The following is a 25,848-nucleotide window of genomic DNA, read 5'->3' as shown; positions in this document are numbered from 1 at the left end:
GAAATGGAAAAAAGAACACATTGACACCGGTGTGTCAGACCCACAATACTTGCTCCGGACACTGCGAGAGGGCTGTACAAGCAATGATCACACGCACGGCACAGCGGACACACCAGGAACCGCGGTGTTGGCCGTCGAATGGCGCTAGCTGCGCAGCATTTGTGCACCGCCGCCGTCAGTGTCAGCCAGTTTGCCGTGGCATACGGAGCTCCATCGCAGTCTTTAACACTGGTAGCATGCCGCGACAGCGTGGACGTGAACCGTATGTGCAGTTGACGGACTTTGAGCGAGGGCGTATAGTGGGCATGCGGGAGGCCGGGTGGACGTACCGCCGAATTGCTCAAACGCGTGGGGCGTGAGGTCTCCACAGTACATCGATGTTGTCGCCAGTGGTCGGCGGAAGGTGCACGTGCCCGTTGACCTGGGACCGGACCGCAGCGACGCACGGATGCACGCCAAGACCGTAGGATCCTACGCAGTGCCGTAGGGGACCGCACCGCCACTTCCCAGCAAATTAGGGACACTGTTGCTCCTGGGGTATCGGCGAGGACTATTCGCAACCGTCTCCATGAAGCTGGGCTACGGTCCCGCACACCGTTAGGCCGTCTTCCGCTCACGCCCCAACATCGTGCAGCCCGCCTCCAGTGGTGTCGCGACAGGCGTGAATGGAGGGACGAATGGAGACGTGTCGTCTTCAGCGATGAGAGTCGCTTCTGCCTTGGTGCCAATGATGGTCGTATGCGTGTTTGGCACCGTGCAGGTGAGCGCCACAATCAGGACTGCATACGACCGAGGCACACAGGGCCAACACCCGGCATCATGGTGTGGGGAGCGATCTCCTACACTGGCCGTACACCACTGGTGATCGTCGAGGGGACACTGAATAGTGCACGGTACATCCAAACCGTCATCGAACCCATCGTTCTACCATTCCTAGACCGGCATGGGAACTTGCTGTTCCAACAGGACAATGCACGTCCGCATGTATCCCGTGCCACCCAACGTGCTCTAGGTGTAAGTCAACTACCCTGGCCAGCAAGATCTCCGGATCTGTCCCCCATTGAGCATGTTTGGGACTGGATGAAGCGTCGTCTCACGCGGTCTGCACGTCCAGCACGAACGCTGGTCCAACTGAGGCGCCAGGTGGAAATGGCATGGCAAGCCGTTCCACAGGACTACATCCAGCATCTCTACGATCGTCTCCATGGGAGAATAGCAGCCTGCATTGCTGCGAAAGGTGGATATACACTGTACTAGTGCCGACATTGTGCATGCTCTGTTGCCTGTGTCTATGTGCCTGTGGTTCTGTCAGTGTGATCATGTGATGTATCTGACCCCAGGAATGTGTCAATAAAGTTTCCCCTTCCTGGGACAATGAATTCACGGTGTTCTTATTTCAATTTCCAGGAGTGTATTTTCCCATGATATATTTGTATTACATTGATGGATGCTATTACATACTAATTATATGCCACAATAAATAATGACGCCAAAAGGATATTTCTTCCTTTGCACTCCCTTTGTGATCGACTGTATTAGAATTTGCAGGTAAGTCTAAAAGAGGCCTGAAAACTTCACTGTCTGTAAAATGACGAATGATGACTGTAAGGGCGCATTTAACTAGAAAGTTAATGATCAAGACTCTATTCTGTCTAAAAATGGCTTATTTAGAACTATAGTTTCATTTCCAGAGCTGCAGTTAAGAAATTTTGATTCACTACGATATCAACAAAATAGAGATGGAGGTGAATTGCGAGCTTCAGTGTTGTACGATAGTTAGAGTACAGCTGAGTTAGTTAGTTACATGGTCCACAGATCATTTGAACGAGGCTTTTATTGAACTGATCGATGTGGAATGAGCCGATTTGCAGGTTATGTATACATGATTGGTGTTAACAATATTCCTACTCAAGCCGTCACATTTTTAAAAAGTTTTCTTAATTTTTTTGTTACATTTTTATACAGAAATAGAAATTCGTCTATGGAATAAAATTAGTTGTGCAGGAGAAACGATTTTAGGTTGGATTTAAAACTTGAAATTGTTATCTGTAGACATTTTATGAGATTGGACAAGTGATGAAAAATTTTTGTAGCAGCATATTGCTCTCGGCTTCTGAACCAATGATTGCTTTAATAATGAATAATAAAAGTCATTGCGAGCTTTTGCGCAATGAATACTTTCTCACTTATTATCAACACCATAAATTACTCCATATGACATTACTGAGTGAAAATATGCAAAATATGTTATGAGGTTAATACATTTATTTCCGAGACTAGCAATTATAGGAAGAAGCAAACTTTTCATCAATACATACACCAAAAAATTTGGAGTATTCTACCAAACTTCATGACCCATATCCGTGTGCTATATCAATTGATATGTCTTTCTTTGTGGTACAGAAATAAATATAGTGTGTTTTCTCAAAATTAATGGAGAATCCATTTTCGGAGAACCATTTAACAATTCTTTGAATAACAAAACATCAGTTGCATCAGTTTTGTAGATTTCTCTCTAATGGAATTAGAACAACAGTTGTATCACACGCCATAAGTGCCAATTCTGTTTGTTGTATGCTAACTGTAAAGTCTTCCAAGTATATAAGGAAGATGAGTGGAACCAAAATCGAACTCTGAGGGTTTCTTCCCAGTCACTAAAATTTTCTAACCTTTCAGCGCTGAGTTATTCAGCTAAACGTTTTGCATTCTGTTTATTAATTGTGATTCAAACTAGCTGTGCGCAAAGCCATCGCCTAGCGATATTTTATTATTTAAGGTTTGTGGTATTTGATGAGTGAATATGTAAATAGCGTTCTCGGTCGAGCAACCCTTCCGGATTCTAAACTGCGATATGCTAAGAACATTGTTTCTTCTAAAATATGAGACTACTCTTGAGTGCATTACTTTTTTGAATATTTTGGGAGAAGATGTCATTTTTGTAAGTCTTTCTTACCACCTTTCTTATGAAGAGATTTAACAACTGCATAGTTAAGCTGTCTGGAAACATTCCGTAAACCAGTGATGCATTACTTGTATCGCTAAGGATATTGTTTATTAACGATAATCTTGCGGTGTTGCAGTTCTTATTGTTGTGTCTGTGCTTGCTACGAAAGAAAGACAAGGAATTCTGCCTTATTCAAGACACCTTTTTTCTGTTTTGTTTCACCCAGACATGTTTCAGCACTTTTTGTGCTATATCTAGTGGGTTATTTTTTATTTTCTAACTATAAAATTGTTGTTAGAAATTAACACTTACCGAAACTTTTGGTTCTAATGTTTACAATTGTGAATGAATAATTGTTGTAAAATATAATACATCATTTGTTCATAGTTCACAGTTGAGATATGTATTAACCACTTGATGCACTGTGTGTTGTTTATAACATTATGTCAAAGTTCTAGTTACACATTCTTCTCATCTGCGAACAGCAAAAACATAAGTTTTATTTTTGTGTTTATTACGCATCTACAAACGGCAATGAGTATATATCACTTACGGTTTTGATATTGTCGTGCTTTCTCATACATTGTTGGCGATGTGAATAGGCTGATTTGGTGACCTATGGTCGCTTGACACTGCACTTTCTCCGATTTTTCAAAACATAGGCAGAGTTTTCGCCGCCATTGCGTGTTGTTGTGGCAGTGTAGTATTCATTTGTTTCGTAGCTTGTTTGGCTGGGTGGGGCGCGCGAGTTTGAACTGTATTTGGCGTCTGTGGTGTGTGTGTGTGTGTGTGTGTGTGTGTGTTCATGACTGGGGCAGAGAGCGAGAGAGAGAGAATGAGAAGGAGAAACAGAGGGGAGAAAGATATTTTTCCCATGAGTAGTTTTGGCTTGGGTGTTATTTGTATAGGTCTTCTATTGTGGCGAAGGGGTTTTTATTGCACAGTGATGTGTAATGAGTACTTTCTTTCCTTGTACTATTGATTTTTGGATGTGATAGTTTTCTTCTATAGTTAATTTTTGGTATAAGCTGTTGCTAGTCTTAAGGATGTTGAAGTAAGTTTCAATGTTTGTTGGCTCGTGATTGTGTGCTATCATGTGGTATGTAAATGTTGACTGTGAGCTATTGCTTTTCAGTGCTCTGAGGTGTTCTGTATACCTGGTTCTGTAATTCCTACATGTTTGGCCCACATATACAGATTGACAGCAGTTGCAAGAAAGTTGGTACATGCTGGACTGGCTGTATTTGTCAGTGTTGGTGGTATTTCTTCCAAATCTGCTTTGTATTGTGTTGTTGGTTCTGTATGCTATGTTGAGTGCTTATTTCTTTAGTGCCAGCCGGTGTGGCCAAGAGGTTCTAGGCACTTCCGTCTGGAACCGAGTGACCGCTGCGGTCGCAGGTTCGAATCCTGCCTCGGGCATGGATATGTGTGATGCCCTTATGTTAGTTAGGTTTAAGTAGTTCTAAGTTCTAGGGGACTGATGACCTCAGATGTTAAGTCCCATAGTGCTCAGAGCCATTTGATCCATTTTTGTTTCTTTAGTATATTACCCACCCTGTGTGCGACTTTGTTGTTGTAAGTCATTATGTGCCATTTCTTGCTTACTGTCTGCTGATTTGTTGTGTGTTGTGCTGTGTTTGTTTGTGTGCGTGTTTCATGGTTATGTGTATTTGTTTTGTATTTTGTGGTTTATTTTGTCTACTCTCTTTGCATCATATCCATTCACCTGTGCAATTTGTTTTATTGTATGCGAAGCTGTGGTTCCTCTATTAAGCAAATTGTGTCGTCTACATATCTGTACCAATATATTATTTTGTACTGTTTTGGTATCACTATCTTGTCAAAGATTTGTTTTCCTATCTGATTGAGGAAAATGTCAGCTAGGAGGCCACTGATTGGGGATCCCATGGGTAGTCAATTTTTTTTTGTAGAGAGTTAAATCTGTTGTTGAATGTGTAGTAGTTTTGCTCTGTGACGCGCGTGAGTATGGCTGATATTCCTTGTATATTTGTTGTTGGTGTGTTTCCTTGGAGTTTGTACTGTTTCCTTTCCTCGGGGTTCTGCCGTGAAAATACAAAATAGAAAATCTGATTGGGTTTTGAATTTTGAAGGAATAAGTTACGGATAAGGCGAACTTCGTATTACTGATTGAGATAGTGCTGTAATTTGACCGTGAATGGCAGATCGGGTCGGCAACACTATAAAAAGCGACTGTAAGGAAATAGCATCAGAAATAAGTTGAAATTTACCCTATAATTCTGTCAGAAACGTAGTATTTATTATAATATAGTCTTCGTGGCTGCGTGTGGAATACTTCTTAATTTTCTTGTAGGATGACCTGTTTTCATTGCTCGCTGGTTCTTCTTGTTCTCCGTCTGACGAAAATTTCTTGAAGTTGTCACTGTCAGGATTAATTTATAAATTTGGCGATAACCATTGCGAATCACTACTGAAATAACTTCGTTTCGTAATACAGTTTTAATTTCCACTTAAAAGCATATTTAACACCGCGCCGAAAACTACATGTCTTGAACGTATGAAGACAAGAGAGTAATAAACTAGTTTTTAAAAACAGGCACCTACGCAAAAAAAAGATCAAAATTATTTATAAAAATCTGTCGCTGGCGTAGCGCTCTTCTGCATGCGCGATCGCAAATCATATCTTTGTACTGGCGGAGGCGCGGTAGTCAAAGTACCGTTACAAGTTGAAGGTTTCTTTCTATGATGTCGATGGTTTCTTCTGTTGTGATGAGTGTGTACAGAAAATTCCACCTTTCTTTACCGGAACTGACCCAGAAGGAAGTGTTTTGGCTTCCTTATAGAAAGCCCCTCGTATGTTTTGACGCTACCTGTTTATAGACGGCCGTCGTCTACCGGGATACGGATCGACTGCGTGAGTTATGAAGAGTGTATCAGTTTTTCCCGAATGCGTTCGGCGCGCTGTGCTCTGTGGATGAGGGCTGGTTTGCGCGGCTGTCGGACAGGGAGGCGGTGTAAACCCCCGCGCGCAGCCAGCCGCCTGTCCTCTTCGTTTGCGATTCCCGCTGTCGCTGCGTGGCTGTCACTGCGGCGGGGAGACGTGGGCGGTCGGCCGACAGGTGACACGATCTGCCGATTACCGGTGCCGCAGCCGCCGACACCGCCAATCTCTGCGGGACTCGCTCCGGCCAAATAATACGCCGCGACAGCGGCAGCGGCAGGCGTTGAACCGGCGGCGGCGGGCATTGCTCGCCGAGATTTCATCAGCACGTTTTACTGGGAGTATTCGAAACACGTGTGCCGTGTGCAAGCGTAAAGGGTTATTCGTAAGTGCCTTCCGAGTTTCAGAAGAAGGCCGCATCAGAACTACAAGACATAAAGACAGGCTGGGCAGGTGCGAGTAGACCTCGCCCGTTGAGGGTCTCGTACAAACTTACACTACTGGCCATTACAATTGCTACACCAAGAAGAAATGCAGATGATAAACGGGTATTCATTGGACAAATATATTATACTAGAACTCACATGTGATTACATTTTCACGCAATTTGGGTGCATAGATCCTGAGAAATCAGTACCCAGAACAACCACCTCTGGCCGTAATAACGGCCTTGATACGCCTGGACATTAACTTAGAGCTTGGATGGCGTGTTCAGGTACAGCTACCCATGCAGCTTCAACACGATACCACACTTCATCAAGAGTAGTGACTGGCATATTGTGAGGAGCCAGTTGATCGACCACCATTGACCAGACGTATTCAATTGGTAAGAGGTCTGGAGAATGTGCTGGCCAGGGCAGCGGTCGAACATTTTCTGTATTCAGAAATGCCGCTACAGGACCTGCAACATGCGGTCGTGCATTATCCTGCTGAAATGTAGGGTTTCGCAGGGATCGAATGAAGGGTAGAGATACGGGTCGTAACACATCTGAAATGTAACGTCCACTGTTCAAAGTGCCGTCAATGCGAACAAGGGGTGACCGAGACGTGTAACCAATGGCACATCATACCATCACGCCGGGTGATACGCCAGTATGGCGATGACAAACACATGCTTCCAATGTGCGTTCACCGCGATGTCGCCAAACACGGATGCGACCATCATGATGCTGTAAACACAACCTGGATTCATCCGAAAAAATGACGTTTTGCCATTCGTGCACCCAGGTTCGTGCCGGCCGGAGTGGCCAAGCGGTTCTAGGCGCTACAGTCTGGAACCGCGAGACCGTTACGGTCGCAGGTTCGAATCCTGGCTCGGGCATGGATGTGTGTAATGTCCTTAGGTTAGTTAGGTTCAAGTAGTTCTAAGTTCTAGGGGACTGATGACCTCAGATGTTAAGTCCCATAGTGCTCAGAGCCGTTTGAACCATTTGAACCAGGTTTGTCGTTGAGTACACCATCGCAGGCGCTCCTGTCTGTGATGCAGCATTCAAGAGTAACCGCAGCCATGGTCTCCGAGCTGATAGTCCATGCTGCTGCAAACGTCGTCGAACTGTTCGTGTGGATGGTTGTTGTCTTGCAAACCTCCCCAGCTGTTGACTCAGGGATCGAGACATGGCTGAACGATCCGTATCAGCCATGCAGATAAGATGCCTGTCATCTCGACAGTTAGTGATACGAGGCTGTTGGGATCCAGCACGGTGTTCTGTATTACCCTCCTGAACCCTTCGATTCCATATTCTCCTAACTGTCATTGGATCTCGACCATATTCTCCTAACTGTCATTGGATCTCGACCAACGCGAGCAGCAATATCGCGATACGATAAACCCCCAATCGCGATAGTCTACAATCCGACCTTTATCAAAGTCTGAAACGTGATGGTATGCATTTCTTCTCCTTACACGAGGCATCACAACAACGTTTCACCAGGCAACGCCGGTCAACTGTTGTCTGTGTAAGAGAAATCGGTTGGAAACTTTCCTCATGTTAGCACGCTGTAGGTGTCGCCACCGGCGCCAACCTTGTGTGAATGCTCTGAAAACCTAATCATTTGCGTATCACAGCATCTTCTTGCTGTCGGTTAAATTTCACGTCATATTCGTGGTGTAGCAATTTTAATGGCCAGTAGTGAAATAATGTGTCTGGAGCCGCAAGACCGCTACGGTCGCACGTTCGAATCCTGCCTCAGGCATGGATGTTTGTGATGTCCTTAGGTTAGTTAGGTTTAACTAGTTCTAAGTTCTAGGGGACTAATGACCTCAGCAGTTGAGTCCCATAGTGCTCAGAGCCATTTGAACCATTTAGTGAAATAATGTAAACAGACAGTTCACACATTCCATGGATCGAGAATCTCCAAAGCATTTTTTACCGTTGTCGACTCTGATACTGGCAAGATATTAGTCCCAGGGTTTCCAAGGCTTTCGAGAATGTTTTAAATTCAAGTTTTAAGTTGGATAACAAATGAAGAAAGAAATATATTTGCCGGCCGGAGTGGCCGTGCGGTTCTGGGCGCTACAGTCTGGAGCCGAGCGACCGCTACGGTCGCAGGTTCGAATCCTGCCTCGGGCATGGATGTGTGTGATGTCCTTAGGTTAGTTAGGTTCAAGTAGTTCTAAGTTCTAGGCGACTGATGACCTCAGAAGTTAAGTCGGATAGTGCTCAGAGCCATTTGAAATATATTTTCCATGGGATTCAGTTACAAAGTGACTGAAAACTTTCTGCTTGCCAAATTTCACGATTCCACGTCAGGAAGGCGTCAGTTGTGACCGAGCGGTTCTAGGCGCTTCAGTCTGGAACCACGCAACCGCTAAGGTCGAAGTTTCGAATCCTGCCTCGGGCATTGATGTGTGTGATGTCCTTAGTTAGGTTTAAGTAGTTCTATGTTCTAGGGGACTGATGACCTCAGATGTTAAGTGCCATAGTGCTCAGAGCCATTTGAACCAACCAACTGTAAGTATACGTTTTCATGAATGAGACAGCGACGGTAGGAAATACAAAAACGTATGTCTCCAAATGGTTTTAACTTTAATTTTACTGATTTTGCCTACGAAACAACCATCTTCAGAAGAATTTCCAGTCCTCATGAAGAGCCAATGAGCAGAGCCGCTATGCTATTACCAATTGGTATCTGTCAAACGAATGACACCTGATAATAACTCCTCCACGTACTGCATGCTGGTGTGAAGCTGAAACTGGTCTCATGAAAGCTGTTATATAACAGACCTGATATTACCAGTAAAGTTAAAATCAATGCCATTTTAATATAACGTTTTGTTTATCGGGCTAATAATTCGTTGGAATATTCCGCTGAGTTGGAAAAGCTACGATGCATTACAGCTGATAGGAACATTGGCTCTTGGAAATAATCTACATCTAGATCTGCGTGATTACTCTGCCGTTCACAACAAAGCGCCTGGCAGAGGGTTCAAAGAACCACCTTCAACGAACGTTTACATTTTTCTGTGGGAGTCCTGATTTCTCTAATTTTATCGTGGTGATCTTATCTCCCTGTGTAGGTAGGTGCCAACAGAATGTCGGAGGAGAAAACTGGTGTTTGAAATTTCACAGGAAGATCTCATCACAACGAAAAAAGCCTTTGTTTTAATGATTGCCACTTCAATTCACGTATCTTGTCTGCGGCACTTTCTCTCCTATTACGCGATAATACAAAACGAGCTGCCATCCTTTGAACTTTTAATATGTCACCCATTAGTCCCATCTGATGCCGATCCCACACTGCACAGCAATACTCCAGAATAGGGTGGACAAGCGTGGTGTAAGCAGTCTCCTTAGTAGACCTGTTGCACCTTCTAAGTTTCTGCCAAGGAATCGCAGTCTTTGGTTTGACTCTACCCACGAAATTATATATGTGATCATTCCAAAAAATGGTTCAAATGGCTCTGAGCAATAAGCAACTTAACGTCTGAGGTCATCAGTCGCCTAGAACTTACAACTAATTAAACCTAACTAACCTAAGGACATCACACACATCCATGCCCGAGGCAGGACTCGAACCTGTGACCGTAGCGGTCGCCCGCTTCCAGACTATAGCGCCTAGAACCGCACGGCCACTCCGGCTGGCTGATCATTCCAATTTAGGTTATTTGTAATTGTAATCCGTAAGTATTTAGTTGAATTTATATCCTACAGATTTGTGTGACTTACCATGTAATCGAAATTTAGCGGATTTCTTTTAGTACTCATGTGAATAACTTCTTACTTTTCTTTATCGAGGGTCAATTGCCATTTTTTCACCATACAGATATCCTATCTAAATCATTTATCGATTAATTTTCGCCATCTGATGACTTTCCGAGACGGTAAATGACACCACTATTTGCAAACAATCTAAGAAGCTACACAGTCTCCTATGTCGTTAATATAGGTCAGGAACAACAGAGGGCCTATAACACTTCCTTGGGGAATGCCGGGTATTACTTCTGTTTTACTCGATGACTTTCCGTCTATTACTACGAACTACGAACCTTTCTGACGTGAAGTCACGAATCCAGTCGCACAATTTTGGCGATATCCCATACGCATGCAGTTTGGTTGGAAGACGCTTGTGCTCAATTTTTATACAGTAGAAATGTGACCAAATTTACGGTGAGAAAGTTTGTGGAATGCATGTAGATGAAGGGAAGGTTGAACGTGATGATAGAGGTGCTGCAGCCACGCAGATGAGAGATAGTATGTTGGGTCTCGCGTTTATGCGAAATTTAGGACAGAGGATGATTTATTAGAGGTGTGAAGAGATGTGGAAATTTTGTGTTGGTACTCGTACAGAATGTAGTTGAGAGAAGGCAGTCGGACCCGTAAAGAGAGGTGTTGTTGCAGCATTTTGATGGAGTGATGAAACTCAGGAGACCGAGAACTTCGTGCAACATTAGCTTAAATGTGGATTACTCGGATGACGGATTTGTCTGTACGGATCATAATGGTTACATTTAGTCCCCGCGTTCGGTCAGTTACTAGTTTCGGTCTATGGGGCTTTTTTTGCCGGTTATATTTATCACATCCATTTAATTTTTGATAGAGAGTTTTTCACGACATTTTAATATATCAGTTATATGTATTGTATTGTTGTGAATAATCAGGTAAACGCGTTGGGGACGGAACGATTTGCTGCTTTTTATCCCTATAACTAATCAGCATTGGCGGCCGAAGACTTCCGGCATAAGAAGTCAGCCTCATTCTGCCAACGGCCTTGTCAAAGAGGGCGGAGGAGCGGATAGAGGTTCAGGGCACTCTCTTGTCCTACGGGTGGGAAATTGCCCCTAAAGGCAGAAGAAACAGCAATGATCAACGACATGACGATGCAGAAGGCAACGGAAACCACTGCATTAAAGACACGTAACGTGTATCCACAGGACATGTGGCCTGTAATTGAAGAAGTGTCATGATGATCTCTCCATTGGCAAAAGATTCCATTCGGATCTGCGGAAGGGGACTGCCAAGGGGGAGGTTACCACGAGAAAAAGATTGAATAATCAACGAAAGGATAACGTTCTACGAGTCGGGGCGTGGAATGTCAGAAGCTTGAACGTGGTAGGGAAACTAGAAAATCTGAAAAGGGAAATGAAAAGGCTCAATCTAGATATGGTAGGGGTCAGTGAAGTGAAGTGGAAGGAAGACAAGGATTTCTGGTCAGATGAGTATCGGGTAATATCAACAGCAGCAGAAAATGGTATAACAGGTGTAGGATTCGTTATGAATAGGAAGGTAGGGCAGAGGGTGTGTTACTGTGAACAGTTCAGTGACCGGGTTGTTCTAATCAGAATCGAAAGCAGACCGACAACGATAGTTCAGGTATACATACCGACGTCGCAAGCTGAAGATGAACAGATAGAGAAAGTGTATGAGGATATTGAAAGGGTAATGCAGTATGTAAAGGGGGACGAAAATCTAATAGTCATGGGCGACTGGAATGCAGTTGTAGGGGAAGGAGTAGACGAAAAGGTTACAGGAGAATATGGGCTTGGGACAAGGAATGAAAGAGGAGAAAGACTAATTGAGTTCTGTAACAAGTTTCAGCTAGTAATAGCGAATACCCTGTTCAAGAATCACAAGAGGAGGAGGTATACTTGGAAAAGGCCGGGAGATACGGGAAGATTTCAATTAGATTACATCATGGTCAGACAGAGATTCCGAAATCAGATACTGGACTGTAAGGCGTACCCAGGAGCAGATATAGTCTCGGATCACAATGTAGTAGTGATGAAGAGTAGGCTGAAGTTCAAGACATTAGTCAGGAAGAATCAATACGCAAAGAAGTGGGATACGGAAGTACTAAGGAATGACGAGATATGTTTGAAGTTCTCTAACGCTATAGATACAGCAATAAGGAATAGCGCAGTAGGCAGTAGAGTTGAAGAGGAATGGACATCTCTAAAAAGGACCATCACAGAAGTTGGAAAGGAAAAGTTAGGTACAAAGAAGGGAGCTGCGAAGAAACCATGGGTAACAGAAGAAATACTTCAATTGATTGATGAAAGGAGGAAGTACAAACATGTTCCGGGAAAATCAGGAATACAGAAATACAAGTCGCTGAGGAATGAAATAAATAGGAAGTGCAGGGAAACTAAGACGAAACGGCTGCAGGAAAAATGTGAAGACATTGAAAAAGATATGATTGTCGGAAGGACAGAATCAGCATACAGGAAAGTCAAAACAACCTTTGGTGACATTAAAAGCAAGGGTGGTAACATTAAGAGTGCAACGGGAGTTCCACTGTTAAAAGCAGAGGAGAGAGCAGATAGGAGGAAAGAATACATTGAAAACCTCTATGAGGGTGAAGATTTGGCGGATGTGATAGAAGAAGAAACAGGAGTCGATTTAGAAGAGATAGGGGATCCAGTATTAGAATCGGAATTTTAAAGTGCTTTGGAGGATTTACGGTCAAATAAGGCAGAAGGGATAGATAACATTCCATCAGAATTTCTAAAATCATTGGGGGAAGTGGCAACAAAACGACTATTCACGTTGGTGTGTAGAATATATGAGTCTGGCGACATACCATCTGACTTTCGGAAAAGCATCATCCACACAATTCCGAAGACGGCATGGGCTGACAAGTGCGAGAATTACCGCACAATCAGCTTAGCAGCTCATGCATCGAAGCTGCTTACAAGAATAATATACAGAAGAATGGAAAAGAAAATTGAGAATGCGCTAGGTGACGATCAGTTTGGCTTTAGGAAAAGTAAAGGGACGAGAGAGGCAATTCTGACATTACGGCTAATAATGGAAGCAAGGGTAAAGAAAAATCTAGACACTTTCATAGGATTTGTTGACCTGGAAAAAGCTTTCGACAATATAAAATGGTGCAAGCTGTTCGAGATTCTGAAAAAAGTTGGGGTAAGCTATAGGGAGAGACGGGTCATATACAATATGTACAACAACCAAGAGGGAATAATAAGAGTGGACGATCAAGAACGAAGTGCTCGTATTAAGAAGGGTGTAAGACAAGGATGTAGCCTTTCGCCCCTACTCTTCAATCTGTACATCGAGGAAGCAATGATGGAAATAAAAGAAGCCCGCATCTCGTGGTCGTGCGGTAGCGTTCTCGCTTCCCACGCCCGGGTTCCCGGGTTCGATTCCCGGCGGGGTCAGGGATTTTCTCTGCCTCGTGATGGCTGGGTGTTGTGTGCTGTCCTTAGGTTAGTTAGGTTTAAGTAGTTCTAAGTTCTAGGGGACTGATGACCGTAGCTGTTAAGTCCCATAGTGCTCAGAGCCATTTGAACCATTTTGAAATAAAAGAAAGGTTCAGGAGTGGAATTAAAATACAAGGAGAAAGGATACCAATGATACGATTCGCTGATGACATTGCTATCCTGAGTGAAAGTGAAGAAGAATTAAATGATCTGCTGAACGGAATGAACAGTCTAATGAGTACACAGTATGGTTTGAGAGTAAATCGGAGAAAGACGAAGGTAATGAGAAGTAGTAGAAATGAGAACAGCGAGAAACTTAACATCAGGATTGATGGTCACGAAGTCAATGAAGTTAAGAAATTCTGCTACCTAGGCAGTAAAATAACCAATGACGGACGGAGCAAGGAGGACATCAAAAGCAGACTCGCTATGGCAAAAACGGCATTTCTGGCCAAGATAAGTCTACTAATATCAAATACCGGCCTTAATTTGAGGAAGAAATTTCTGAGGATGTACGTCTGGAGTACAGTATTGTATGGTAGTGAAACATGGACTGTGGGAAAACCGGAACAGAAGAGAATCGAAGCATTTGAGATGTGGTGCTATAGACGAATGTTGCAAAATTAGGTGGACTGATAAGGTAAGGAATGAGGAGGTTCTAAGCAGAATCGGAGAGGAAAGGAATATGTGGAAAACACTGATAAGGAGAAGAGACAGGATGATAGGACATCTGCTAAGACATGAGGGAATGACTTCTATGGTACTAGAGGGAGCTGTAGAGGGCAAAAGCTGTAGAGGAAGACAGAGATTGGAATACGTCAAGCAAATAATTGAGGACGTAGGTTGCAATTTCTATTCTGAGATGAAGAGGTTAGCACAGGAAAGGAATTCGTGGCGGGCCGCATCAAACCAGTCAGTAGACTGATAACAAAAAAAAAAAAAAAAAAAAAAAACTATTACCTGCTTTTCGCTGGGTCCATGGTTAGATAGCAATGGATGCATCAGTAGCTGATGTTGTAGAAACGGTGTGATCACTGGGAAGAATGAAATGTAGCATATGTGACATGAAAGGCGGTTTTGTTAGCCTGCTGGGTTGGGTGGATATGAGATGGCGGTCGCGGACGGCTTCAGGCCACAAGTGGCCCATCGGGACCATCCGACCGCTGTGTCAACCTCAGTTGATGATGCGGATAGGAGGGGCGTGTTGTCAGCACATCGCTCTCCCGGCCGTTAGATGGTTTTCTTTGACCGGAACCGCTACTATTCGGTCGAGTAGCTCCTCAATTGGCGTCACGAGACTGAGTGCACCCCGAAAAATGGCAACAGCGCATGGCGGATGGATGGTCACCCATCCAAGTGCCGGCCACGCCCGACATCGCTTAAGTTGGTGATCTCACGGGAACCGGTGTATCCACTGCGGTAAGGCCGTTGCCCATCAACATACGCAGCGTAATATATATTATATTTTAGTCATCATTTGCAGAAAGGAAATCTTTCGATTTATTTATCAAATTACTAAGTAAGTAGTCTTTAGCCCCTGTTGTTCAATCTATACATCGAAGACGCAATGACGGAAATAAAAGAAAGGTTCAAGAGTGAATTTATAATTCAAGGTTAAAGGTTATCCATAAAAAAATTCGCTGATGACATTACTACTCTCAGTGAAAGTGAAGAGGAATTACAGGATCCGCTGAACACTCTAATGAGTACGGAATGTCGATTGAGGGTAAGTCAAAGAAAGACGAAAGTACTGAGAAATAGCAGAAAAGAGAACAGCGAGAAACTTATCATCAAAATTGGCGATTACAAAGTAGACGAAGTTAAGGAATTCTGCTACTTAGGCAAGAAAATAAATTTTGATGGACATAAAAAGTAGAATAGTACTGCCATAAAGGGCATTCCTGGACAAGAGATATCTACTAGTATGACACATAGGTCTTCACGTGAGGAAGAAACGTCAGAGAGTGTACGTCTGGAGCACAACATTGTATCGTAGGGAAACATGGGCTGTGGGAAACAGGAAAAGAAGAGACTCGAAGCGTTTGAGATATGACGCTACGGAAGAATGTTGAAAAAAGGGGTGGACCGGTAAGGCAAGGATTGAAGTTGTGCTTCGCAGAATCACTGACAAGGAGAAGGGACAGGATGATAGGACATGTGCTAAGAAGGCAGGAAATACACTCCTGGAAATTGAAATAAGAACACCGTGAATTCATTGTCCCAGGAAGGGGAAACTTTAATGACACATTCCTGGGGTCAGATACATCACATGATCACACTGACAGAACCACAGGCACATAGACACAGGCAACAGAGCATGCACAATGTCGGCACTAGTACAGTGTATATCCACCTTTCGCAGCAATGCAGGCTGCTATTCTCCCATGGAGACGATCGTAGAGATGCTGGATGTAGTCCTGTGGAACGGCTTGCCATGCCATTTCCACCTGGCGCCTCAGTTGGACCAGCGTTCGTGCTGGACGTGCAGACCGCGTGAGACGACGCTTCATCCAGTCCCAAACATGCTCAATGGCGGACAGATCCGGAGATCTTGATGGCCAGGGTAGTTGACTTACACCTTCTAGAGCACGTTGGGTGGCACGGGATACATGCGGACGTGCATCGTCCTGTTGGAACAGCAAGTTCCCTTGCCGGTCTAGGAATGGTAGAACGATGGGTTCGATGACGGTTTGGATGTACCGTGCACTATTCAGTGTCCCCTCGACGATCACCAGTGGTGTACGGCCAGTGTAGGAGATCACTCCCCACACCATGATGCCGGGTGTTGGCCCTGTGTGCCTCGGTCGTATGCAGTCCTGATTGTGGCGCTCACCTGCACGGCGCCAAACACGCATACGACCATCATTGGCACCAAGGCAGAAGCGACTCTCATCGCTGAAGACGACACGTCTCCATTCGTCCCTCCATTCACGCCTGTCGCGACACCACTGGAGGCGGGCTGCACGATGTTGGGGCGTGAGCGGAAGACGGCCTAACGGTGTGCGGGACCGTAGCCCAGCTTCATGGAGACGGTTGCGAATGGTCCTCGCCGATACCCCAGGAGCAACAGTGTCCCTAATTTGCTGGGAAGTGGCGGTGCGGTCCCCTACGGCACTGCGTAGGATCCTACGGTCTTGGCGTGCATCCCTGCGTCGCTGCGGTCCAGTCCCAGGTCGACGGGCACGTGCACCTTCCGCCGACCACTGGCGACAACATCGATGTACTGTGGAGACCTCACGCCCCACGTGTTGAGCAATTCGGCGGTACGTCCACCCGGCCTCCCGCATGCCCACTATACGCCCTCGCTCAAAGTCCGTCAACTGCACATACGGTTCACGTCCACGCTGTCGCGGCATGCTACCAGTGTTAAAGACTGCGATGGAGCTCCGTATGCCACGGCAAACTGGCTGACACTGACGGCGGCGGTGCACAAATGCTGCGCAGCTAGCGCCATTCGACGGCCAACACCGCGGTTCCTGGTGTGTCCGCTGTGCCGTGCGTGTGATCATTGCTTGTACAGCCCTCTCGCAGTGTCCGGAGCAAGTATGGTGGGTCTGACACACCGGTGTCAATGTGTTCTTTTTTCCATTTCCAGGAGTGTAGATTCCGTGGTACTAGAGGGAGCTGTATAGAGTAAAAACTGCAGAGGAAGACAGAGGCTGGAACACATCCAGCAGAACAATTGAGGACGTAGGCTGCAAGTGCTACTCTTAGCTGAAAAGAGTGACAGAGGAGAATTCCCGGCGAGCCGTATCAGACCATTCAAAAGACTAATGACAAAAAAAAAAAAAAAAAAGTGGAGCTTCATGGCAGATGGTAAGGTTGTGCCGGTAGCCTTTCACTGTGGCGTTTTCTGTCAACCGAGCTACCCAAGACAGCATAGCCGTCAAAGAGGCAAAGCTATCGGGTCCAAGTTCGGGACTAGCACACAAGTTTTAATCTGTGTAGAAGTTTCAAATAAGCGCACACTCAGCTGCGAAGTGGAAACGAAATAACTTGTGAGTAACTTGTGAGATAAGCTGTAATGTTCTTACGTGAGGGAAATCAGAGGTGGCTTTAGCGACTGCTGCCTGTAGGGCTGTATTAATCCTCATTAGGGTCGCTCGCGGCGGGCTTTGTTGCCCAGCAAACCGCAGCCGTGTGGGGACGCCGACAGATGTCGCCTCTTGGGTGGGGCCACCAGTCCGCCAACTGCGTCGGCTCCCTAGCGTGGACTGATCTCATCACCGCCACACCCCATCTGTTAGGCCACCGGTAGATCGATACAGGTGTCAGCACGTGGTGTCGCAGCTGCCCCGCCGTACGATCCTCGTTTTCATCTTTCTACTCAGGCGCGGCTGCCAAGAGAGGAAAATAGAATGTTTCCAGCCGTTGGCAGTTCTCACTTGAGTTCTGTGATTCACGAACATCTATCACGAGGCAATACACTCGGTTCATAGCAACACAACATTCACAATACACGATTAAAACCAAATCTTGAGACTGTATCCTTGTTTCTTAGTACTTAACTACTTATTCAACACGTCTTTTAAGTTTCATTAACTCTTACAAATTGTGTACTTTGATGGCTTCATCTCAGGTCGTCTAGGAAAGAGGCACCAAGTTCACTGCAAACCTACATTACCTGAAGTGACGTATTATGAGTGTACATAGAAATCTTCTTAAGGGGACCACACCCTGCCTATCTAATCCACGTTAATTTAGGCAACTAAGACTCATTTCTGAAGAAACTATTTGATGCAGGACCTTAATATTTTTACTGCATGTTACATGATGCTAATAGAGTCAACTGTACTAAAATCTACTTTATACATTTTATAGTTTGTAAGAAATACTTTTTTGAACTAATTAACAAAAAATATTAAGTTTTTCTGCAGAATTTTTTTGTGATCTTCCTAATGGGGGAATATTAATGAATGTTCTACAAGAGGTGGCTTTTTATATTATGCAGAGTCCCTGAAAATTTCATTGATTTATATATGATAGTTTCTGATATAATGGTGCATATGTACTGAAAATTTTAGTTTGCAGGAAATTGACTTTGATGAAAAAACTTTTGAAATTTTTTACTTACAGTTAATTAAAACTGTCTTGCTGCGTATGATGGCCCTTCTTTGGCCTCTAGCAGGTCTTCCAGCTTCTTTACACATTCCTGGATGTCTTGCTTTCTTGGCCATATTACATGCAGACATGCCTGCATCGGCTATCCTCATTTTATCGCAATGTTGCAGCCCAGTGATCATATTTTCACCAGGATTAATTCCCAGCTTTTTCAGTATCCAACACTTTAAAAAAAAAATCTTTATTCAATCCAATAATATCATACATAAGGACCCACCACCTTATACATCAGTGGGTCTTAATACCTACAATACAATTCAATGATGTTAGCAGCATTTTCTAATTGTAGTTTAAGTCTACTTACATGCTACAGGAAAGGATGAGTTAGTTATTTAATGGGTAAGATCTAATCTCTAACCATTCTAAAAGCTACTTCCTGCAGCGTAACGGGAGTGCCAGTTATTGTATAAACCTGCTATGTGGCCGTGCCCACCGAGCTAATCCCAGTGGGCATGCCCCTGCCACCGGGCTGGCGCTTAGAAAATCGCTGCAGGTTCTGTTTGGAGATGTCCTTTCTACTTCCTACTGAGAATTATCTATCCACTACGTCGCTATCGATGTGCAATTGTCAAGTTCGGGTGTTAGCTCACCTTCCTCTTGTTCCAGGACGTGGCGGATTCCTACAGTCACGGCGATTGGCCCTTCCACGCCCTGGCGGAATGGGATAGGTCGCATTGAGTCATGTCGTGATCAGTAGTTCATGTGTATCCCCTACGGTATTCTCGCAGGACTTTTGCCGATACCTCGTTGGCAAGGCGGTTTATGATGTCACATGTGGTCGGTTTTCTGATTAAGTGATAGGTGTCATTGTTTGGTAGCTGGTTTCTTAGGTCGCTTGCTACGCCATCGAAGATAGGGCACTCGTAGATCACGTGATCCGGAGTATACAGTTAAGGAAGGCGGTTCCAAATTATGCCGTTGAAACACATTCATTTGGTTTCTGTGTCTGCCCATGCAGACATTTCCTTAGAAGGTCAGGATTAGCCAAGTCTCTGAAAATTGCTGTAATAACAGCAGCAGGAAGAGAATGCAGGTGAGAATAAGATTCCCCAGTTGCCTGAGCCCTGTTGTATTTGCACCACGAATTTTCTCCTGATGGACACAATCCATGAAATGGTTTATCATCAGTAGAGGACGTTAGATATAGGGTTAACTTGCAGGAGCTTCTATATAAATAGCTGTGAAAGAGGTGAGTACATTTGTAAACAAGCACTGCAAACATAAGTATAACAACTACTCGTAATCACACTTGAACTAAAGTAACCGCGTGTTTGAAAGCGTATTGTTTACAAACAGCAGAAACAAAAGAGTATCAACCGTTGCATTCCAAGGATAGCCAACACACTCGGGAGTAAAAAAAAAATCCCTAACGTGCAATGTAGGGGGTATAAAGATCTAAAATATATGCAGAAAAGTAGGTGACAGAAAAGTGAGCGTGGCACATAAACACACGTGGTAGAAAAATGCTCTTTAAATGCCTGGAAAAATTTTTTTCCAGCAAAATCCTGTTCAGAGTACTTAAATAAAACCTTAATCTATCGAAATATGATGAAAACCGAAAATCGATTTTTTTCGACCTGAACCACGGTGTGGTCCCCCTAAACTAACATTGAACTTCAGCTGCAACCATTATTTTATTTCACAACTGTACTTTATGCAATTTATCAATACCATTTACGGTCACATATTACCGTGAGTGTTTCAGAATTAAAGAAATAAATTAGATATATACATTCACCAATGTATACAACACACCAAACCTCTCTCAAAACCAGCACGAAGGAACTGTCAAAAGTATTGTGAAATCTTTCAAAGAATTCGAAGTGAGAAATGTTTAGTCAGCCTTTTGGCATGCAGCCAATGCCTTACAGATCCATGCATAGACCGATCGACAGCAAGCCATTTAATTATCTCGTGCGCTAGACAGAAAACGCAAAATCTAATCGCCCCCACAACTTAAAACTGTTGGATTGATACCTAAGTAACAGATAGGCATTAATTAAAGTGAAAAGTAACAACAAATGAAAATTAGAAAACACTGCAAGCGTGGAAACATACACTATCCAGAGTGAACGACAAGATTTAAGACCAAAAAAGAAAATACGAATAGGAAAACACATCGCTTCATTGTTTGCACCTCACGAAACTCAGAGTACCATACAATCAGGCTGCTTCAGTAATACTGATATCAAGAACTCTGCACAATTATAAACAGTAAAACGACCTCTAACACAAACCAAAGCAGTCGAATAACGCATTGGGACGAGGACTGGGGCGGGAGGCATGAATAACCTCAGGAAGCGTGAATACGAGGTGCATTCAAGTTCTAAGGCCTCCGATTTTTTTTCTAATTAACTACTCACCCGAAATCGATGAAACTGGCGTTACTTCTCGACGTAATCGCCCTGCAGACGTACACATTTTTCACAACGCTAACGCCATCTCTGGGACGTATTGACAATGAACGCGGCCTCATTTTAAAACAATGCGCATGTTTCTATCTCTTTCCAGTCCGGAGAAAAAAAATCGGAGTCCTTAGAACTTGAATGCACCTCGTATTATGCTCTTAAGGGGCTCCGGATAGGCTCAAAATCATGAAAAGTTCAATTTTTACTTTTTTTCGTTTTCTGAATCTGCAGACTATTTATTACCTTTTAATAGATATATAATTTTTTCAATTCCGAAGACTACAACTATTTTTAAATTTTTTTTTGAAATGTGTTCTACATGGGCGTGACCCACTGTGGCGCTGTTAAACTGCTGTCAAATGGTGTTATTATTAACGTCCGTGTTCATCAGGTACATTTTAGTGATGTGAGATAAAGTATGTGTTGTGGCTAACCTGTGATGGTTCAATATATATCGCTGGTGTGATTGTCGATTGTTTCATGTTTATTTACTCTGTCGGTATCTCGAAAATATTCGTAATTAATTCTGTTTCTTGAGTCTCTGTTTTGTTGAAGTATGATAATGAGTAAAAGTAAAGTTATTAGAAATCCTCTGAAGGCTTTTAAGAAAAGGAGAAATGTTGGAAAGCCAAAGGTATTTAGAAATATGGGAATGAAGATAGGTTCTAACATGGTACGAGCGATGCTTGCTTTAGACAAGGAACGCCTTCGGGCTGCAGACAGGGCTGTAAAGAGTCTAGAAATACAAGCAAGAGTAAACAGGAGGAGGAACAAGAGGAAGCTGGAGGAGGAGTTTGCAGAGGATGAAGATAATCCATCCTATGGACCTGGAATGCACTAAAAAGTTAATCCAATCTTTGTCGCTCGATTCCCAAAACTTTTATTTTCTCACACTAATTACATGTTTTCTAAGGATCTTCCAAACATATTTGTTTCAAACTTTCAGTAAATGTTACACAGTACCTTCTGCATAATTTAACACAGCCTTTTTCCAAAAAACTGTATATTTTTGAATATATAAATAAAAAATTGCAAAAAAATGTTGTGAATTTTCATTACAATTGAAAAAAAAATCATCTTTAATAACTGAACTAAAATTTTGTAAAATCCCTGTGTTAAGTTGTAGCCCATATTCCAATAAATAATCTGTAAAAAGTTCAACTTCCTACCTCAAATACTATGTGAGGAAAGATGTAATTTATAAGCGTTATTTTAACATTGCAAGTATAGGGCGTTCCGGAGCCCCTTAAATAGTTCGTGATGGCCAACTGAGAAAACAGGCACCGAGTGCATGTAAGGCGGAAATGGAATAGTACGTTCTTTCTTTTTTGCATCCTACAAATGTCCTCAGAGGAGAACAACAAACCTAATTCTTGGCTTCTGGCGATTCAAATTATGTAGCGCAAAACGGCAGGAGATTTACGAATGTCAAGAATGTCTCCAGGACAAACAGCCTCGTAGAAATCGTGTACCACTATGTGGCGTAAGACGATGTGGTAAATAGTGTTGTTCACAGTTTGTTAAGAAGGTTTATTATGTAGAAGTTCCCAACATTTTAATAGCATATCGTTGTCCATAGTGACAATCACCAGAACATGTTTCGGCAACAAAAAATTTTCAGCACCAGTCTTGTACAATCTGTGTCATAATTTGTGCACCATATTTTCTGATTTAGAGGAATAGGACGTTTGGAGTAAACTGTTCGGCCAATACCACTGAAACGATAAGTTTTGATGGAAACCGTGACGGCGTGTGGAAGCAGTCTGGTAGAAAAATGTCGCACAATAATACGTCATATAAAATAAGTAATTAGTGCTGCGAGCAGTAGCATTTGTTTTGTGTCGAGATTGAAGTCGTCCACAATAAGAATGTTGGCAAGGGTATTTTACGGCATTAACTAAGCCGCTACCAAACTCACGCATATCTTTGCAGGAAAATATCATACACAGTGGCAGATATATTTAAAGCTGTGTAGTTGTGTCAACATTTCATTTTTTTAGTGAATGCTGCGAACAACAGAAATTATACTTTTCATTTGTAAAGACACCACCCAAAAGATATAGAACTTAATAGGCCAAAACAGGTTTCTCACGTCTCATTGTACGTTAAAGAAAGTACACGTAGCTCGAGGTACTGCGTGCTCTTGAAACACTCGCTGATACAGGCAACATCCGTGTCTGTCCTATTACGACATTTCCTGTTGTCGAGCAAATTAGAGTAATCTCAATGGACTACTTTTTGTAAGGAATAAGCAGTAAGCAAAACGAGAGTACCAGGTGAACATGTACAACCATCCGTCGTGAAAAGGTGAAAAAAAACACGTAAATGAAGAGAATACTTGTTTATTTATTATTGTTTATTTAGCTCCTTAGAATACGAATCCATTAAAGTGGATGACAAGTCAAGTGATTCACTTTCCATTAACTGAATGGAGAAAAATGTAGTTGCTGAGTCTTACATAATTACCTTATTAAAGCGTAGAACATCAAAACAAAACTATCATACGTAACTGCGAAAAGGATGGAGAAAAGTAGGGAATATTGGAGAATGCTGAACTTATACTGTGATGGACTTGTAAAATGGACAGAACACATCATCATCATCATCATTATAATCATCATCAGTCGCGGTAAGAAGTGGTGCTTTCTCATGCGTGCGAAATTGCCAACACTCAGTAAGCAGTGTAGTGTAACACCTATGGAAATGTCACATCAGAGCGTTAGAATGAATTAAGAAAGAAGCTAAGAGTGGTGCCACGTTACTTCATCGTCACCATTATCGTCAGCCATTTATCGTCCTCCCATACTTCTCCATACAGTACAATACTCAGATTTTTGCTCCCACACTTTAAAATGCACTTCGAAAATGAATTTTACTGCAGAAAAAGTGTGATTAATGTATGAAGGAGACAGATCTGTTTGTTTGTCCACCGCGTAGAAGATTTTATTCACAGTGAAGTGGGACTAAGTCACAATGACAAAAAATAATTATCTGGACCTGAAAGGACAAATTATCTGCGCAAATCTTCCTTTAATTACTTTCATCAATGAAATGCAAGTAAACTAAATAATCTGAAATAGTATACAGATATACTCAACTTGAGCGCGAGGACGCCAGTGAAAACCGTGCTGTCACGGATTAAGAACGAGTTACGAGTAGCCTTGAATAAGGTAGGCATATCTCTGAGCTGATCTCTTCTTGTTGTGGTTGTTGAACCCAAGCAGACGTCACGGACTGTCAGTCGTGAGTTGTCAGTTAGCGGCGCAGTATGGAAATGGGAAGCAACTGCGTCTCGTATTATGTATAATTGTAATCGTGCGTTCTGTTCGGAAGTTAATGTTAAAAGTGTATACTTCCATGAAGTGAAATAATGAGCTGTAGAAGAGAAATTATTGCAAGCTGTTTGCCAGAAGAGCTTTACAGATAAAGAATTCAGCTACAAGGAAATGAAGTCCATATACACTCCTGGAAATGGAAAAAAGAACACATTGACACCGGTGTGTCAGACCCACCATACTTGCTCCGGACACTGCGAGAGGGCTGTACAAGCAATGATCACACGCACGGCACAGCGGACACATCAGGAACCGCGGTGTTGGCCGTCGAATGGCGCTAGCTGCGCAGCATTTGTGCACCGCCGCCGTCAGTGTCAGCCAGTTTGCCGTGGCATACGGAGCTCCATCGCAGTCTTTAACACTGGTAGCATGTCGCGACAGCGTGGACGTGAACCGTATGTGCAGTTGACGGACTTTGAGCGAGGGCGTATAGTGGGCATGCGGGAGGCCGGGTGGACGTACCGCCGAATTGCTCAACACGTGGGGTGTGAGGTCTCCACAGTACATCGATGTTGTCGCCAGTGGTCGGCGGAAGGTGCACGTGCCCGTCGACCTGGGACCGGACCGCAGCGACGCACGGATGCACGCCAAGACCGTAGGATCCTACGCAGTGCCGTAGGGGACCGCACCGCCACTTCCCAGCAAATTAGGGACACTGTTGCTCCTGGGGTATCGGCGAGGACCATTCGCAACCGTCTCCATGAAGCTGGGCTACGGTCCCGCACACCGTTAGGCCGTCTTCCGCTCACGCCCCAACATCGTGCAGCCCGCCTCCAGTGGTGTCGCGACAGGCGTGAATGGAGGGACGAATGGAGACGTGTTGTCTTCAGCGATGAGAGTCGCTTCTGCCTTGGTGCCAATGATGGTCGTATGCGTGTTTGGCGCCGTGCAGGTGAGCGCCACAATCAGGACTGCATACGACCGAGGCACACAGGGCCAACACCCGGCATCATGGTGTGGGGAGCGATCTCCTACACTGGCCGTACACCACTGGTGATCGTCGAGGGGACACTGAATAGTGCACGGTACATCCAAACCGTCATCGAACCCATCGTTCTACCATTCCTAGACCGGCAAGGGAACTTGCTGTTCCAACAGGACAATGCATGTCCGCATGTATCCCGTGCCACCCAACGTGCTCTAGAAGGTGTAAGTCAACTACCCTGGCCAGCAAGATCTCCGGATCTGTCCCCCATTGAGCATGTTTGGGACTGGATGAAGCGTCGTCTCACGCGGTCTGCACGTCCAGCACGAGCGCTGGTCCAACTGAGGCGCCAGGTGGAAATGGCATGGCAAGCCGTTCCACAGGACTACATCCAGCATCTCTACGATCGTCTCCATGGGAGAATAGCAGCCTGCATTGCTGCGAAAGGTGGATATACACTGTACTAGTGCCGACATTGTGCATGCTCTGTTGCCTGTGTCTATATGCCTGTGGTTCTTTCAGTGTGATCATGTGATGTATC

This window comes from Schistocerca nitens, chromosome 1 (genome assembly GCF_023898315.1).
Source record: "Schistocerca nitens isolate TAMUIC-IGC-003100 chromosome 1, iqSchNite1.1, whole genome shotgun sequence".
In the NCBI taxonomy this organism is placed as follows: domain Eukaryota; kingdom Metazoa; phylum Arthropoda; class Insecta; order Orthoptera; family Acrididae; genus Schistocerca; species Schistocerca nitens.
The sequence above is the reverse complement of the archived record's forward strand: the minus strand, read 5'-3'. Positions refer to the sequence as shown.